Genomic DNA, 19,011 nt, shown 5'->3' on the forward strand with positions numbered 1-19,011 from the left:
CTAGGGGCGGCTCTGTCCACAACAGTTTCTTAGATTTCCAAATGTATCCCCAAGTCCAAAAAGGTTGAAGACCCCTGGACGAAACAACAATGTGTTACAATTATAATGGATAAATACACTCTGCTCTCATATATAGCCCTCATGTTAATACAATAACATTTTAATACATTAAAATGACTGGCTACTCCAGAAAACTGTTAAACAACCTCATATATGCTGTCTTTGCAATGCCAGCAGTTCTCAGTGGTTCCAGAGCTGGGACCCACTTTTATTTCTATAAAAGTATTTGTATACCGCCCTTTTCCAAGATATCAGGACAGTGTACAACAACATACAAACTTTCAAAGCAATTCAAGCAGTGGAAGCTGGTGACGCTGATGTCAGTGGGGCAGTGAATCCGCTGAGCACCTTGGACAGCTCCTTGAAAGTTCAGACTAAAACACGGAACAGATTCATTGCTCCACTGACAAGGGAGCCACCAGCCTCCACCGAAAACATTAACATGGCTGGTTGCTCAAGAAGACTGTTAAACAACTTCATAGGCCTGTTGGCATCGAAAAGTCTTCAAGAGACGCCTGAAGGTCAAAAGCAAGGATGCCTGCCAAAACTCTGCTGGATTTGACCTAAACAAGCATTTGGGGGACCCATTCCTTGCTTGTTTACCATCTGCTTTCCTTGGTGGCAGTGCTGCTATTGTGACCCACCTTAAATCAGGCTGTGACCTGGTAGTGGGTCCCAATCTATGCCAAGGTGAAAGGCGCAGCAGCAGTGTCCAGAATAAAAGGTGGTACACCTGCCTTCTGGCAATTTAAAAAGGGTAGGCAAATCGGTGCAAAGGAATGGGAAGCCCTCTTCCCCCATTATCTTTAACAGTTGAGGAAGAGGGAATTTTAGCTAATGCAACTGATGTAAAGGTGAGAAATATGTACATGCCTGAGTTATGGTCAGCTGCACAACTCTCTATATACCTGTCCTCCTTTTCATCTGATTGCAGATATAAAGCCTGTCTTGGCTAGAATGCATGTGCTTTTTTGCAATATCTCCCACCTTAACAATAGTTAATAATCTTATCCCTCATACACCCAGTCGATCACTGCGCTCTGCAGGTGAGGGCCTCCTGCAGATACCATCTTATCAGGAGGTCCATTCCACATTTTTGAAAAAATGATACACAATAAGATTACACACCCTGGTAGGATTGCTGAAATAAAAATGTTTTAGTGTATACTGAAAACAGTCCAGCAACAGCACCTACCTAATGTCAAGGGGCAGGGAGTTCCAAAGAGCAGGTGCTGCCACAAGAAAGGACTGATTTTTATGTCTTAAGTAGGAGTTTCATCTGCAGAATTCATCAAGTGAAGCCTTGTGCAGCTGAGATATAAACATGATCACCTGCTAATGTGTGCAGAACAAGCTGATATTAAAGGCACGTCTCCAGGGGTTTCAAAGCTTAGGAAAATAAAGCTTTTTCTTGTCTTATGTTTCTTCCTAACAAACTGTTAAGGCATGATATTTCTACCAAAACTAGGAATATGTTTTAGAACTCTAGGTTAAAACTATAACAGACAAGGAAATGATCAAGATTGTTCTTCGATATTCTTTGTAAGAATTAACATATTTCCTCTGCAGTTAATCTGTGGGTCTGGTTGCTTGTGCTTCAAGGAAGGGCCTTTGTAGCCTGGCCATTTTCCAGATTCCAAGAGTGGTGGGGAGATAAGCACAGGATGTGCTCTTTAACCTATTCTGGATTAACCAGGAGAAAGGGAAAGCAAGGTGTGTCGGGATGATAGAATCATAGAATAGTAGAGTTGGAAGGGGCCTATAAGGCCATCAAGTCCAACCCCCTGCTCAATGCAGGAATCCAAATCAAAGCATTCCCAACAGATGGCTGTCCAGCTGCCTCTTGAATGCCTCCAGTGTCGGAGAGCCCACTACCCCCCTAGGTAATTGATTCCATTGTCGTATGGCTCTAACAGTTAGGAAGTTTTTCCTGATGTCCGGTCGAAATCTGGCTTCCTGCAACTTGAGCCCATTATTCCATGTCCTGCACTCTGGGACGATCGAGAGGAGATCCTGGCCCTCCTCTATGTGACAACCTTTCATGTACTTGTAGAGTGCTATCGTATCTCCCCTCAGTCTTCTCTTCTCCACGCTCAACATGCCCAGTTCTTTCAGTCTCTCCTCATAGAGCTTTGTTTCCAGTCCCCTAATCATCCTTGTTGCCCTCCTCTGAACCTGTTCCACTTTGTCAGCATCCTTCTTGAAGTGCGGAGACCAGAACTGGACGCAGTATTCAAGATGAGGCCTAACCAGTGCTGAATAGAGGGGAACTAGTACTTCACACGATTTGGAAACTATACTTCTGTTAATGCAGCCTAATATAGCATTTGCCTTTTTTGCAGCCACATCACACTATTGGCTCATATTCAGCTTGTGATTCTGAACCACTTAGGAAAATTTAGAAAGGGTGCATGGTGGAGCCCTGTCTTCAAGACATCGTAATATCTAGGTCAAGCCTTTATCGGGCTGGGTAAATTTACGGGGGGGGGTGTTCTTGCACATTTTTGGCAAATTAGTTCACAATCCTAGGCTTGTATATGTACAAAGCTGATATGAGAGGACTGGAGAGCTAAGAAGTAGGTAGACACAGGTCCAGCCTTTTGCAAAGAATGATAAGCTAGAAATGGAAAGTTCCTTTTTATGTATGTATAGCTTTCGGGCATCCTTGTGAGGCATGTTGCTTTACTTTTGTTAAAAAACCCACCCCAATATATTTTGTTTTATTACAATTATGTAACAGCAGAATCAGCATAAATATATGGTACACTTTATAAGATTTCTTAGTCAAGGAAGTTCAGTAACAAGGTATCCCAGGATAATATATATAAGAACATTAAAGATATGAGGACATTATCATATATTTTCCTAACTACATTCACCAATAAATAAGGTGAAAGAGCCACTGAGATGCAAAAACCGTAAAGAAAGAGATAAGGGGTCAATAACCCCCCCCCAGTGCTTAAATTCCTCCTAAGACAATGTACGACTGGATTGCATCTTGTACTTCATCATTCCAATTATGAATGAATTTCTGTATGAAATTTGCTGCCCTGGGCTCCTACTGGGAGGAGGATATAAATCAAATAATTAATAAATAAATAAAATATGAATGAATTGTATTGTTCTAACAGCATGTACTGAGCTCTGACCCCAAGTCTTTTACCTGGTTTATTGGTGCTTCATGGTTTTAAACTTTGTATTGTTTTTAAAATTGTATATTTGTTTCTAATGTTCAATGTTTTTAATTTTTGTAAACCGCCCAGAGACCTTTGGCTATGGGGTGGTATATAAATGTAATAAATAAATAAATAAATAAATTTTTAGGACCAAACCTGATGCAATGCTGAGGGGAGAGGGGAGTGAGAGAATATAGAATTATTTCCAGTTCCTAAGTGCCCACATAGCAAACCACCAGGCACATGGGAGGAAGGTCAGTCAGGGGTGAAATGAAAATTCCTATTTCACAGATAAGGATGCTGCTGGAGGGCTGTAGATAATTTATTGCAGAAGAGGGATCCCATCTCCTAAGTCATCACTCCAGTCACTGGACCAAAGGTGCCTCCTTGAGAGTGGGGAGGGGGAAGGACTTTGTCAGTCAAGTACCCTGTGTTCATCCATTCAGATGTATGCACATTTTAAGTTGCCCATTGTCTGCACTGAGAGGGAACTAAAGAAGCCCAGCTGGGTAGCAAATAAAAATGTCAAGATGATTTAAAGAGAGCTTGATGACATAGCCATTGTATTGGATGGGACTATGATATTCTGTATCAAGAGAGAAAAGTCTGGAGCCAGGGTCATGCTTTCTTCCTTTGGCGTCCTCTGTTATTCCACTGCTATCCTCATCACCATTGATCTTTATTTATGAGCATTTTTTGTCATTGTTGTTTTCAAGAACACATGAATTTAGACTGCAATCCTAACCCCATTTACCTGGGAATCAGCCCCAATGAATGCAATGTAGCTTTATTCTGAGTTAGGGGTCACACTGTTAGTCTTTTTATTTATTTATTATTTGATTTATATCCTCCCCTTCCTCCCAGTAGGAGGCCAGGGCAGCAAACAAAAGCACTAAAAATACTTTAAAACATCATAAAAACAGCCTTTAAAATACATTAAAACAAAACATCTTTAAAAACATTTTTAAAAAGCTTTCATGACATCTTTAAAAAAGGTTAAAAACATATTAAAAATCAGTTCCAACACAGACGTAGACTGGGATAAGGTCTCAACTTAAAAGGCTCGTTGAAAGAGGAAGGTCTTCAATAGGCACCAAAAAGATAACAGAGATGGCACCTGTCTAATATTTAAGGGGAGGGATTTCCACAGGGTAGGTGCCGCTACGCTAAAGGTCCATTTCCTATGTTGTGTGGAATGGACCTCCTGATAAGATGGTATCTGCAGGAGGCACTCACCTGCAGAGTGCAGTGATCAGCTGGGTATATAAGGGATAAGACGGTCTTTCGTATCCTGGTCCCAAGTTGTATAGGGGTTTGTACACCAAGATTAGAACCTTGAACTTGGCCCGATAGCAAATGGGCAGCCAGTGCAATTCTTTCAACAGCGGGGTGCCATGTTGGCAATACCCTGCCCCAGTGAGCAGTCTCACCGCTGTATTTTGCACCAGCTGCAGCTTCTGGACCAACCTCAAGGGTAGCCCCACACAGAGTGCATTACAATAATCGAGCCTAGAGGTTACCAGTGCATGGACAACAATGGTCAGGCTATACCGGTCCAGAAATGGCCACAACTGTCATACCAGCCAAAGTTGATAAAAGGCACTCCTAGCCACTAAGATCACCTGGGCCTCTAGCAACAGAGATGGATCCAGGAGCACCCCCAGACTATGGACCTGCTTTTTCAGAGGGAGTACGACTCCATCCAAAGCAGGCAACTGACCAATTATCTGAACTTGGGAACTCAGTATTTTTGCAATACTGCTTCTCTTCCAGGTCAAATTTGACCTGTTTATTCTTTCTGCCCCACATCTTGGATCATTTACACCTTTGCCCACACACCCCACCCATCTCAGTCAACATAACACACACTAGTAGCTGTAGCTATTAAAGGAGAATTTGAACCCATAAAAAAGAAATAACATTCTCTGGGTAATAACAGCACTTGCTCATTACTAATCTGTAGGTTATAAATACCCAAATGATGGAATGTTCAAAGTTGCCTCTTTATCTTCCAGGCCTTATTTTCATTTGCAACGAGACACAATGTTTCCTTCCTGTTCCAATGCTCCTGGTTGGTCCTTAAGGCATTTCATAAAACTTATACTGAAGCATTAGTCCAACAAGTGGGGAGCTGTAGTGGTTCCTGTCTTACTTGGGCAGAGGTGGGACTTCAGTTACCTGATGTCACAATGACAGTAGGTGACCCATTTTTAACTGTGTGGTCTGAAATCAAACCATGTGGACAAATCAGCTGATTGTGGGGGCCTGCAAAGAGCCATGCATGGGGCTTTGAGTGTGCTGCCAATCCGCAGGTCACTCACAAACCCCCATTTGGTCCAACTGTGCTTTATTTTATTTTATTTTATTAATACTTATATACCTCTTGATTGGAATAAAACCTCAAAGGGGTTTACAAAAACCCGTTAAAATAATCAGTAAAAAATTAAAAGCAGGTATTTAAAAACATAAAAAACCCTAATTAAAATCAAGAATAATAAGAACAGACTAACTGCCCCACACTTAATGTTGCATATGGATATTTGGCCAAAATAGCATCATGAGCCAAATGGCAGACCTGGTAGGCCCAATTAAGCCCACAGGCTAAAGGTTACCCACTGCTGGACTAGGACCTGGAAGACCAGGCTTCAAATCCCTATTTAACCATGAAGCTGACTGGCTGGCCTTGGTCTAGTCAATATCTGTCAGCCCAGCCTACCTCACAGGGTTGTTGTGAGGATATATTGGACATGGGAAGAGAACTATGTGCACCTCCTTGAGCTCCTTGGAAGAAAGGTTGGAGGAAGATTTCTCATCTGCCCTTCACCGTAAGGTCCCAGACCAGGTTACAACAATTTAAAAATCAATATTAGAAACAGTTTAAAAAAATTCCAGTCACAGGAATAGGGTGGGTTCTGAAAACATTTGTCTCACCTCTCCAAGGCTAGGGTAAAGAGACATAATTATAACTTGCTTTCTACTTATATAAATGTAATAATACGAGTAGATTAGATGTAGGGTGACCAGATGCCAGAGAGGACAGGTCTCCTCCACCCATGGGTAGAAGAGGGACTTTCAGCAGCTGTGGGTTGTCATAAGCTATGCCTGCTGAAAAGCCCCTTCTCTACACAGCTATTAAAGGTGCAAAAGCCCCAAGCTCCTTTCCATCTGGCCTCCCTGGTGAGATGCTCTTGATAAGTAAAGAAGTTATATCTCAGCAAGAGGTCCTAGAGCCAAACCAGATGCAGTGTGGTCCACATTGATTGATTGATATCCAGCCCTTCCTCCCAGTAGGAGGCCAGGGCAGCAAACAAAAGCACTAAAAATACTTTAAAACGTCATAAAAAAAGACTTTAAAATATATTAAAACAAAACATCTTTAAAAACATTTTTTTAAAAGCTTTAAAAACATCTTTAAAGAAAAGGTTTAAAAAGATCTTAAAAAGGAATTCCAACACAGATGCAGACTGCGTCTTAAAAGGCTTGTTGAAAGAGGAAGGTCTTCTGTAGGTGCTGAAAAGATACAGAGATGGCACCTGTGTAATATTTAAGGGGAGGTCATTCCGAAGGGTAGGTGCCACTACACTAAAGGTCAATTTCCTGTGTTGTGCAGAATGGACCTCCTGATAAGATGGTATCTGCAGGAGGCCCTCGCCTGCAGGGTGCAATGATCTACTGGGTATATAAAGGATAAGGCGGTCTTTCAGGTATCCTGGTCCCAAGTAGTATAGGGCTTTGTACACCAAAACTAGAACCTTCAACTTAGTCCAGTAGCTAATAGGTAGCCAGTGCAATTCTTTCAGCAGCAGGGTGCCATGTTGGCGATATCTTTCAATCAGGGCATGTCTACTAGTGTCCCCCCCCCCATCTCACAGCCAGGGAGGGCCAGGCCTTCTCCCAGTTACAGACTCTGAAGGCTTCTGGCGACTTTCTCCTATTGTTCAGTTCACTGCACAGGCTTTCATCCTGCTTCACAACTACACATGTACCATACACCTTCCCTAATACCAATCTAGATTGGTAAAAAAAAGAAAAAGAAAAAATTGCAGGGGGTAGCACCTTCGCCCTCCGGGCTCCCCAAGGGCAGCCAGGCTTTTCCGTCCTCTGACCCAGCCAGGAGCTGATGCAAGAGGCTACAAGATTATCACTCTCCCGCCCAGCGGAGCTCTTTAAAATTGTGCGAGGGCTTTTACATTCTGGCCCTCAGGATATTATAGATTCATCTGTAGCCCACTATGATGAGTTCGCCGAGCACTTCCAAGATAAGATCGCATGCATTCGCCGGGACTTAGACTCCAATATTATAGCAGTTGGACCTAATGAAGTATCCAGATCACGGTCTTGTCCTCATTTATTGGATGAGTTTCAGTCTGTGCAGCTTGAGGATGTTGACAGGATCCTTGGACTGGTGTGGGCAACCACGTCTGTACTGGATCCTTGCCCCTCTGGGCTGGTGAAAGCTGGCAGGACCGGAACCGCCGGCTGGGCCAAGGAGGTAATAAATGCCTCTTTAAGAGAGGGAGTGGTCCCTGACTGCCTAAAAGAGGCGGTGGTGAGACCACTCCTGAAGAAACCCTCCTTGGACCCAGACAACTTGAACAACTATAGACCTGTGGCGAATGTTCCGTTCCTGGGCAAGATCCTGGAGCGGGTGGTTGCCGGCCAGCTCCAGGGGCTCTTGGATGACACTGATTATCTTGATCCATTTCAATCCGGTTTTAGGCCCAGTTTTGGCACTGAAACAGCCTTGGTCGCCCTGTATGATGACCTCTGTCGGGAGAGGGACAGGGGGAGTGTGACTCTGTTGATTCTCCTTGATCTCTCAGCAGCTTTTGATACCATCGACCATGGTATCCTTCTGGGAAGACTCACGGAGTTGGGAGTTGGGGGTACTGCTTGGCAGTGGCTCCACTCCTACTTGGTGGGTCGTCACCAGAAGGTAGTGTTTGGGGAACATTGCTCGACACCCTGGACTCTCCATTGTGGAGTCCCGCAGGGATCGGTACTGTCCCCCATGCTTTTTAACATCTACATGCAGCCGCTGGGTGCGGTCATCAGGAGTTTTGGGGTGCGTTGTCATCAGTATGCTGATGACACGCAACTCTATTTCTCCTTTTCATCCTCTTCAGGTGAGGCTGTTAACGTGCTAAACCGTTGCCTGGCCGCGATAATGGACTGGATGGGGGCTAACAAACTGAAGCTCAATCCTGACAAGACTGAGACGCTGTTGGTGAGTGCCTTCACTGCCCAGATGGAGGATGTTCATCCTGTTCTTGATGGGGTTACACTCCCCTTGAAGGAACAGGTTCGTAGCTTGGGAGTTCTTTTCGATCCTTCCTTGTCTCTCGAGACCCAGGTGGCCTCGGTGGCACGGAATGCTTTCTACCATCTTCGACTGGTAGCCCAGCTACGTCCCTATCTGGACAGTGACGACCTCGCCTCAGTTGTTCACGCTCTGGTAACTTCTAGGCTGGACTACTGCAATGTGCTCTACGTTGGGCTGCCCTTGAAGATAGTTCGGAAACTACAGCTAGTCCAGAATGCAGCGGCCAGATTACTGACGTGGACCAGAAGGTCTGCTCATATAACACCTGTTCTGGCTCATCTGCACTGGCTTCCTATTTGTTTCCGGGCTAAATTCAAAGTGCTGGTTTTGACCTATAAAGCCCTACACGTCATGGGACCACAATACCTGGTGGAACGCCTCTCCCAATATGAACCTACCCGTACACTGCGCTCAACATCTAAGGCCCTCCTCCGGTGCCATCCCATCGAGAAGCCCGGAGGGTTGTGACTAGAACTAGGGCCTTTTCGGTAGTGGCCCCCGAACTGTGGAATAGTCTCCCCGATGAGGTATGCCTGGCGCCGACGCTGCTATCCTTTCGGCGCCAGGTGAAAACCTTTTTATACTCCCAGGCATTTTAAAGTGTATTTTAAATTGTATTTTATAGTGTATTTTATCAGTATTTTCATTATTGTTGTATTTTGACATTGTTGGTTCTTTGTTATTGTTTGTTTTGATCTTTGATTTTGTTATACTTATTGTATTTATATATTATGCTTGTTTTATCTCTTATGTGCACCGCCCAGAGAGCCTTTTTGGCTTAGGGCGGTATATAAATTAAATTAAATAAATAAATAAATAATAAACTGCAGCCTCTCTCTGGACTCAGGGTTAGGCAGGGGGTCCCAGTCCTTGCAGCACTTACCAAGGACTTCAGCTGTCTCAAGAGACAGCAACCCAGAGCAAGCAAGCAAGCACTCAGATGCTCAGATACTGAAAAGATAGCGTTCAGATAGTGAACATGTGTGTGAATGGCTTTTTAAAAGGAAATTGCTGGGGAGGGGTGTGGTCCACAACAGCATTTTTGTTTTGGTAAAACAATTGTATTAACACAAAAATCAATGCAGTTACCCAATTAACAAAAACTTTAGTTGATTATTCAACCAAGTGTTTAACTAAACACTCATATTAATAAACTCAGGGCTTTTTTGGTGGCAGACATCACCGGTACAGAGTACCGGCACCTATTTTTCATGCTGCTCATGGCAGCTATTTTGTGCTGGCACCCATAGCACTTTTATTAAGATATGAGTACCAGCACCTCATTATTATTTTTTACCAGAAAAGCTCTGATTAAACTAAACATGTTGAGGACGGGGCATGTTTAGTCTTGAGAAGAAAAGACTGAAGGGATATAATACCACTGTTTAAGTACTTGAAAAGTTGTGACACAGAGGAGGGCCAGAATCTCTTCTTGGTCATCCCACAGTGCAGGATATGGAATAATGGGCTCAAGTTACAGGAAGCCAGATTTTGGTTGATCATGAGAAAAAGCGTTCTGTTACAGCAGTATGACAATGGAAAAAATTACCTAGGGAGGTGGTGGGCTGTCCAACACTGAAGGCATTCAAGAGGCAACTGGACAGACACCTGTCAGGTATGCTTTAAGTTGGATTCTTGCACTGAGCAGGGGGATGAACTCGATGGCCTTATAGGCCCCTTCCCACTCTACTCTTCTATGACTTGTATGAATAATCAACTAAGGCTTTGTTAACTGGATGACACACCACACTGTGCCCCTTCTGCTTTTGAAGGATGGACAAGCAATTCTGAGCCAAAGGCAATAAATATATAGACATTCTCCCCTTGCTACCTGCCCAGGGACTGGGTTACTTGTAGTGCTGTTGTTTCTTCCCAACACACACACACTTTTTAATGGCTAGGGTATGTGTGCTTCAGCGTAAAAAGAGGGCAAATGCCAAGGAAAAATCTGGCAGAGGGACCTTGATAGTTTCACCTTGGCAGGGAGTTCAACCCAAGTCTCAAGGCAAAAACAAGGATGTGTGTATATGTACATGTATATAATCAGTGTAAATGCACTCTAGAACTTTAGCTCTTCAAAAGCTTCACAACCTTTGTGTGTAATTATTTTATGGGCTATAAATATTGCTAGGACTTTTTTAAAAAAATGCCAAGCTGCATAAGATCAATAGTCAATTGAGCAAAGACTTTATCTTTATACTTTAAAGTATAAAATACTTTATCTCAGAGCAAAACTAAATATGACATGTGTCATGTGGTTTGGCCTGTCACCGCTGATTTTTTTTTTAAAGCTAGTGTAAGTGATTAGGCCATGGGGGTATTGTCATGTATCCTAGAGGATATTTCTCTGAGTTTAAGCCCATTTTAAAGATAAACCAACACAGGAACACAGACCATTGATCCATGTAACTCAGTATTGTCTGCACTGACTAGCAGTGGCTCTCCAGGGTTTCAGGCAGGAAATATTCCCAGCCCTACCTGGGGATGCCAGGGACTGAACCTGGGATCTTCTACATGAAAGGCAGATGCTCTACCACTGAACTACTGCCCTTCCCCAAGAAGGGAGAGCAGCAGGGGCCTTGAAGTTGCCCATCAAGAAATAGCACCTGAACAGCAGACTGAGCAGATAGGTACACAGATCACCTGGTCATAGCCCTCCTTGCTTTGATGCACTGTATTTAGTCATACCCAGTTTATTTATATACCACATTTTCTACAAATATGTTTGTGCTCAAGGCAGTTCGCAGAAAATAACCAATCTACAATTATAACACATAATCATAATACATAACAAAAGTTATAATATCACTCCAGCATAACACAAACACTTAAACAATTAACAGCTCGTTTAAAATACATCAAAAGTGAGTGAAAAGCTTACCAATGGGACAATTAACAATGTTCAACACCACTGCATCCCAAGGTAGCCTGGAAAGTAGCCCCCCCCCACTGTCCTGATCCATTCAGATCCAAGCTCAAATATCTGGCATCATATCTGACTGGGTTCTCTTGGATCCCCATTGGTCGAACAGTGTGCACCTCTGAGATCTCTTGTTCTCTACATTTCTGAAACTGATGCCCTCTTCCCCCTTTCTTCCTAGAGAGAAGATACACCTGCAAGCAGTCTATTTACTTTGGACTGCTAACCCTGAACTAATTGTGTTATTATGCAATAAATGAAATGATCAAAGGGAAAAGTTCACATACTCTGAACAATCTGCAGATAGTGGCCCATTAAGAAAGGGAATGAATACGCAACAAAAATATTCTTTGGGCATGCACTTGTGAGCAAGATAAATGCACATCTGGAGCCCTGGGTAAGTGAAGCATCTTGTGTGTGGTGGGGGGGGGAAGTAGCAGGTGGAGGAAGGCTGATTTTGTTTTATGTATTTTAGGCATTTTTATTCTTTAATTGTGAACAATTTACAGTATATGGATTTGTGACATAGTTTACAATCCAAGACAATGCATGAAATCCTAGATTGCATGAGGGGAATCCTGCTCATGAAATTGGTCTTCTCGTACTTCCATGCTCCCACAAATCTCAGTGTAGGGGGGTTCCTTTAGGGTAAATGGAGCACTGCACCCCTAAGTTCCTTCAGCCCTCAGCCAGCCCCCACCTGCCTGCCTTTTTACATCCAGTCCAGGGGTGGCACTGCCTGCCAGTTTCCTGTTCCCTAGTCTCAGCATTGTCCTTGTAGAACTCAGGAGAAAGGAGGATGGGGACAAGGCTAGAGTTAGTTGGGTCCACCCATTGTTGACTCTGCCTGTCATTGGCTCTGGCTCCACCTACTGTTGGCCTTCTGCCCTGCCAGTGCCAATGGCGACCAGCCACTACTGTACTGCTTTGGAGGGTCCCCCAATCCTTCGGAGCAGATTGGGGGGTACACAGGGGCTGCACACAGGGGAAAGGAAAGGAAATAACTGGATTTAACCCAATACAACTAACATATACATAAAAGCAAAAGCAAAAGATTGATAAAAGCAGCAGCATAAAACAACAGGCAAAAACGGCAGTGGCAGCATTACACCTCTTAATTCATTAAAAGCCTGGGTGGATAAAACCAGCAGCGTCACTAGCGGGAGTGTGGGGGGGTGCGGACCTCCGGCATGCGCCCTCCCAGGTGCATGGACGGGGGTGGTTGGTCTTGCGCGTGTGTGCATGCGTGCGTGCGTGTGTGCGCGCATGCATTCACCACACGCTCCAGGCTGGTGGTGGAAGGCCCATCCCGGCTTCACCGCCAGTGAGCGGGCACCTGCTGTCGGTCTCGCCCACTGGCCTCCAAGGAGGAGTTGGTTGTGCTGACCCGGAGTGCTTCTTGGCTCCTTTGCCGGCCAAGGGAGCGGGGCGGGGCGGTTCTGGGTGTCACCCCCCTCAGGGTGTCACCCAGGTGCGATCTGCACCCTCCGCACCCCGGTTGTGACACCCCTGGATAAAACATTTTAGTCTATGCTACAAACTCAAAGAAGTGGGTGTCAGGCTTCTCTAAGGAGGGAATTACATGAGTCCCTAAATTCAGTTGCAAACCATTTGAATGCAGGGGCATCTGGAAGAGGGTCTCCAAAGATGATCTCAATGCCCATGCAAATTCATAATGGTTAAGCATTTCTCCCTCTGTATTAACTATCAATATAGTCAAGGAAGTTCTTGATAGATACTTGAAGCTCTTATGGTCAATAGAGTTGCTACCATTAAAAATGAATATACGTCCAAGAATTCTTTTTGTATTCAGAATTCTCCTGATGATGACACCTTTAGAAAGGATGGCACATTTAGAAAGGATGGCAAGAGTTGCTTGGACAACCTTGCACAGTATGAAGGACAAGGGAGCCATAGTATGTCCATATCTTTTAATGCAGGGGTGGGGAATCTATGGTTCTTCACATGTTGCTGGGCTATAGCTTCCATCCTCGTTGGCTGTGCTGGCTGGAGATGATAAGAGATGGAGTCTACCCACATCTGGAAGGCCAGTAGTAAATGGCTACAATCTACTGTACATGCTGCATTTGCTTATTTAGAATATTTGTATCCTGCTTTAGAACCCTGAGATGCTCTTAAAGCAGCTTACAAAAGATACTTAAAATAAAAGAATACTGAAAAGTACTGCAGGAACAGAAGTTATATGGTATCCATATGGAACCAGGATTTTGGAGGCACTGGAGAGCAGAATATTCATCTAAGGCAGGGATGGTGAATCTGTGGCCCTCCAGATATTAGGATACCATGTCCCATCAGCCTCTTTTTGAGTTCCTTCTGAACTACCTGAGAATGAATCCCAGTAGGGCGATTCCAAGCTACTATATGTTTTAGAAAGTTGTTTGTTAGCTATGCTTTTAGACATCTCTTAAGATATCACAACCAAATGTTGCATGATAATTCCTGAGATGAAGGAGCAGGCTTTTGTCTATGTGTGGATACGATTGGATGTCATTTTGAATCAAGATGGCAGACTGAACCTTTCAAAACTGCACTGATTTTAGCCATCGATTTCAGCCACTGTTTCTAAACCTGCACTGATTTTTTTTGTTTTCTTAGAATTCCCAAGTGACTCTAGGCGCTTTCCACTAGTAAATAAATAAATGCTATAACAGCAATATCCACACAATGTACATAGACTTATTGCAGCCTCAGTCTCTGGAGAAAGTGTTGGGCCAAAAATGCACAGTTCCTAAAAAAAGCTTCAGGAGATTTCCAAGAGGCCACCCTGGCCTTCTTGCCTGGCAGTACAATCCAATACATGTCTACTTAGAAGTAAGCTCCATTGTGTTCAATGGGACTTACTCCCAGGGAAGTGTGTATTGGATTACAACCTAAGTCTCCTCAACTGTGCATGCAGCAGCATTTCATCTTCTTATAGCGTATAATGCAGTTAGTTAGCCTGGATTGTTTGAATAATACGGTTGAACAGGGTGGTTTATAGCAGATGCTATTGGAGGTCGCTGATTCATAGGGTCGCCATAAGTCATAATCGACTTGAAGGCACATAAAGCAAGGGGGCTGTGCGTGATGGTAGTTCTCTGGAGATTTCTATCGATGTGGTACCTGACACATGACCCACCCTTGAACAATATGTTCCAGCTGTTCATTATCCATGGATGTAGAACCAAAGGAGGCCAAAGGAAGTATTGCAAAAGTTCAAAGGCAAAGCATGTCCTTATTTTTCCCTTTAAAAACCTACCGTGATGAACTCCAGTGTTCACCTACTTTGCCTTAACAATGACATTTATTGGCAAAGCTTTATGTGTGTTTGATAATTCTCTCTGCACTGCCTCAATACTATGCTAGCAATTTTAGTAGAAGATTTTTAGCAAAACAACATGTAATATAGTCTCCACTTGTGGGCCCTAACATAGACCTTTCAGTAAAGCAATAGCATCATGGGAAAGAAGGGTCCCAAGCACCCTGCTCTCTATTTTATTTTTTAAAATACAATTCGAAATCTTGTTCTCAAATCCATTATGTATCCATCACCTCAACATTCTTGCATGATCTGAACGTCATAGGAACATTTGAAGCTGCCTTATACAGAGTCAGGCTAGAGATGCACTCATTGTTCTGCTGGTTCCAGTGCATCTCCACCTCTCTTTTCTGAAAACTGGGGCATGTGACGCTAGTCAAACTCCTCCCCTTTTTACTATAAAGCCTGCTGGGATCCACTCAAACGCATTTAAAAAAAATTCACTTCAAGAGATTTCGCAACTGATTGGCAGATCAACCCATTCTCCCTCCAGGTGTGGCCAATGGAAATGCTTTGCTCTAGGCAACTAGTGTGCTCACAGCCTCAGATCTACTAGTTCATCTAGGGCAGCACTGACTGGCAATGGGTCTTTAGAGTTTCACTCAGAAAGTCTCTCCTAGCCCTACTTGAAGATGCCAGGCATTGAACCTGGGACCTTCTACATACAAAACAGATGCTCTACCACCGAGCTACCTTCCCCTTTAGTGGCCAAAAGTGGGCCACATGTTGGAGGATGTTGGTGAGCTCACTATGGTCAGATGTGTTGCTTTTTTATTTAAATTATAGTAATTATTTCTAAATTTACATCTATACATATAAATTAGAACAAGCACATTTTACGTCATAACAACCATAGCTCAGTGATAGAGCATCAGCTCTGCATGCAGAAAGTCCCAGGTTCAATCCCCAACAACATCTCCAGATACAGTCGCTGCCAGTTAGCGTAGATAATGGGCTGTATCGAAGACTAGATTTGCTCAGAGTAGACCCATTGAAATTAATGGGCATGACTGAGGTTCATTAATTTCAATGGGGTCTACTCAGTGTAGAACTTAGTTGGATACAACCCAATACCGAGCTAGATGGACCAAAGGCAACTTCCTATGTTCCTATACAAATCGGTGTCCTCTGTTTTGGAGAGTTACTTCCTCTTTTTTGACAGTGTGGAAATGGCCACCTTCCCTGGAAGCATCATTTGTTTTCATCTGGAGGACCATAAGATCCCCACCTCTGCCATAATGGGAGGGAAACTACGTTGCTGCCAGTGGGATTTATTCTCCATTTGCAAAAAGCGGTCTATGTACGTGCAATTCCAGTTACAACCACAGAAGGGGCAAAGGCCTAAAGCTCCCTCCACACACAAACAAACCATGTTCCAATTCAGCTTAGACAAACAACCCCACTATTACCACCACAGCTATTTATTAAACAAAAATCCATTACACAACACCAGACTGGTTGACAAATGCCATGTCTAGTCTGACAGGTAAAGTTTCATGTATGGAAGAAAAGCAAGAGGTTTACTTAATGGGGGGGATGAGAAGTGGAAGCAGGGGCACAAATGTCTACTTAAGACCTTGCTGTTTAGCAGAGTTACTATTTAACGTCTATATAAAGTGAAAAACGGGGTTGGGGGGTTGGGGGGGTTACTGGTGTAACCAGAATTGTGATTAACAATTTCCAAATTATGATAAGGTCAGTAAACTGTTTGTCTGGGGAGACTTCACTCTTTTGATGTTTATTTAGAGCAGAAAGCTTGAAGCATATAGATATAAAGAAATAATAATAGGTGGGTGAAGAACAAAGCCTTCAGCCTGATATTTCTTGGGGGAAAAACCCAAAACATGAAACACATCAAGGATAGTGTTTTTACATGTGCGAATCAAAGAGAAAAGTCAAAATCCTTTTTTAGATTTACTATTGGTTTTCTTATCTAAATATAACCAGCTTCATATCTGAAAACAGTACTAAAGGTTATACTATATTATATGCTACTGAGAGTCTTGATCTTGAGGTAAAGCTATGTGGCTGGAGGCAGATTTATTCATTTATTTATTTCATTTGTATCCCACTTTTCTTCCAAGGCACTCAAAGTGGAATTCTCCCCTTCCCAATTTTGACTGCACTACATGCCTGTGAGATAGGCTAGTCTGAGAGATACTGACTGGCCCAAGGTCATCCAGTGAGTTTTGTGGCCAAGCAGGGATTTGAACCCTGGTCTCCCAAGGTTCAGTCCCAGGGGTGGTAAACCTTTGGCACTCCAGATGTTGCTGAACCACAACTCCCATCATCCCTGCCCATGGGCCATGCTTGCTGGGGATGATGGGAATTGTAGTTCAGCAACATCTGGAGTGCCAAAATTCACCACCCCTCACTACACCACACTGACTCACCTTGTGAGACTTGAGTTTTCACTGAGAGTTGGACATATCAATCTGCCTTCTTCTGCACCTAACCATTGTAAACCTAAACATGTCTACTCAGAAGTAAGTCCCACTGAGTTTAATGGGGCTTATTCCTAAGAAAGTATGCATAGGATCAAAGCCTTACAGCACAATCCGATATCATTATGCAGAAGTAAGGGTGGTAATCCAATGCTAGTTCTACTTAGAGGAGACCCATTGAAGTTAACAGACATGACTAACTTAGGTTTATGAATTTCAGTGGGTCTACTCTGAGTAGAATTTAGTTGAATACAACCCAAAGTCTCAATGTGTTCAGTGAGGCTCACTAAGTGTCCATAGGAATATGCTATTAGTCTAGCCTTCACCAAGTTGGTGATCCTCCAGATGTTTTGGACTACAAGGTGGCTGGGGCTAGGGATGGAGAGATCAATCAATTTTGGTTCTTTCCGTTTCTCATTTTTCTAATCTTAAATTCGGTTCGCCACATTTCTGCAGCAATTTGTGAAAACTTTATGAAAATTCTTCAGCATTTTGGTGTGAATTTCTTCTAATAAACACATTTTTGTATACAGTTTTGACTAATGTATGCTTTTTTTTGCAAGCAGTTGAATATCCCTAGCTGGGGCTGATGGGAGTTGTAATCCAAAACATAGAGGACAGCAGATGGGCAAAGGCTATATCAGTATGTCTAGCTCTGCCGTATACTGCAGCTGCTCTAAACTGAGACCTTTCCTATACTCCTAACCAAGACCTGTCAAACTGGAGAGGCTGGCAATTGAACCTGGGCTTGCTTTGCTTGCAAAACATTGCTGTGTCACTAAACCAGGGCATGCTCCATAGTGCCTTCCAGATGATGTTATCCCTGACCATTGACCATTGCACGCTGGAAATGTTGAGAGTTGTAGTTCAACAACATCAGGGGGGCGCCATGTTGGCTACCCCTACCCATGGCTCTCTCTCTATATTGGCATGTTTATTATCCTCTCTGAAGGAGCTCAAAAGAGCTTATGCAGAGTCCTCCAGTACTGTCCCACCATGCACTGCTCTGGCCCGGACCACCTTAGCTTTAGTGTTGAACCAAATCACAACCTCCAGATCATGCTATAGGGGCAGTCATCATTGCCTGTGGCAGGGGCATCATTGCCCACAGTGTGACACTCTCTCTGACTAAACAGGTTTTGCAGAGCTTTTACAGGTCTTCAAAAACCTTCAAAGCATGTTTGACCTCTAGGAGATAGTGGGATGAAAAACAAGAATGAATGTGTGTACACTGAGGGCAATGACAGCTCTGTCTCTGCCCCCTTCAGCTCTCTTTAAAAAGAAAAAAAAAAACCCTTTCGCCAGCTTTTCCCAGCTTGTTATCTTTTTCAATCTGGCTACCCTAAATAGGGAAGATTCTCACTTTATAATCCTAGCACTCTGTAACTGTGGCATGGCATAGTTCTGGCCTATCATGAAATCTGGTGAATAGGGCCAGAAATCAGGGAAGAAATTAGAACTTCCTGAACTAACGCTGACTGCTTTTTCCTTGCTCTATGAGCTGCGGGACACATACCCTATTTAGCAAGTAATGCATTTCCTGGGGTGGAGACAAATGGGGAGAAATGCCGACTACAGGATGAGTATCAGTGGCACCACTGGAGGCTGGTCCACTGGGGCTACTTGGGCACAACCCTCCCGATGAGAATGTCAAGCAATGTTAAGCCCCACCCCTCAACAGTCTCAAAGCTACGTACTCTTTTCTGTCCCAAACGCATTTTATGATTTACATTTGAAGGCATTTCTGTAAATCTCCTGTTCTCTGGCCA

At 43.5% G+C, this 19,011-nt stretch overlaps 1 protein-coding gene across 1 annotated transcript in view; it reads right to left on the bottom strand.

Annotated features, from left to right (window-relative positions):
* AKR1D1 (aldo-keto reductase family 1 member D1) overlaps positions 1–1,338 on the bottom strand; it is a 92,010-nt gene extending 90,672 nt beyond the window's left edge. The window contains exon 1 of the mRNA XM_061638815.1: positions 1,256–1,338. The gene's annotated coding sequence lies outside the window, so the exon portion shown is untranslated. The remainder of the gene's footprint in view (positions 1–1,255) is intronic.
* Positions 1,339–19,011: the final 17,673 nt, after the last annotated feature.

This window comes from Rhineura floridana, chromosome 8 (genome assembly GCF_030035675.1).
Source record: "Rhineura floridana isolate rRhiFlo1 chromosome 8, rRhiFlo1.hap2, whole genome shotgun sequence".
NCBI lineage: Eukaryota > Metazoa > Chordata > Lepidosauria > Squamata > Rhineuridae > Rhineura > Rhineura floridana.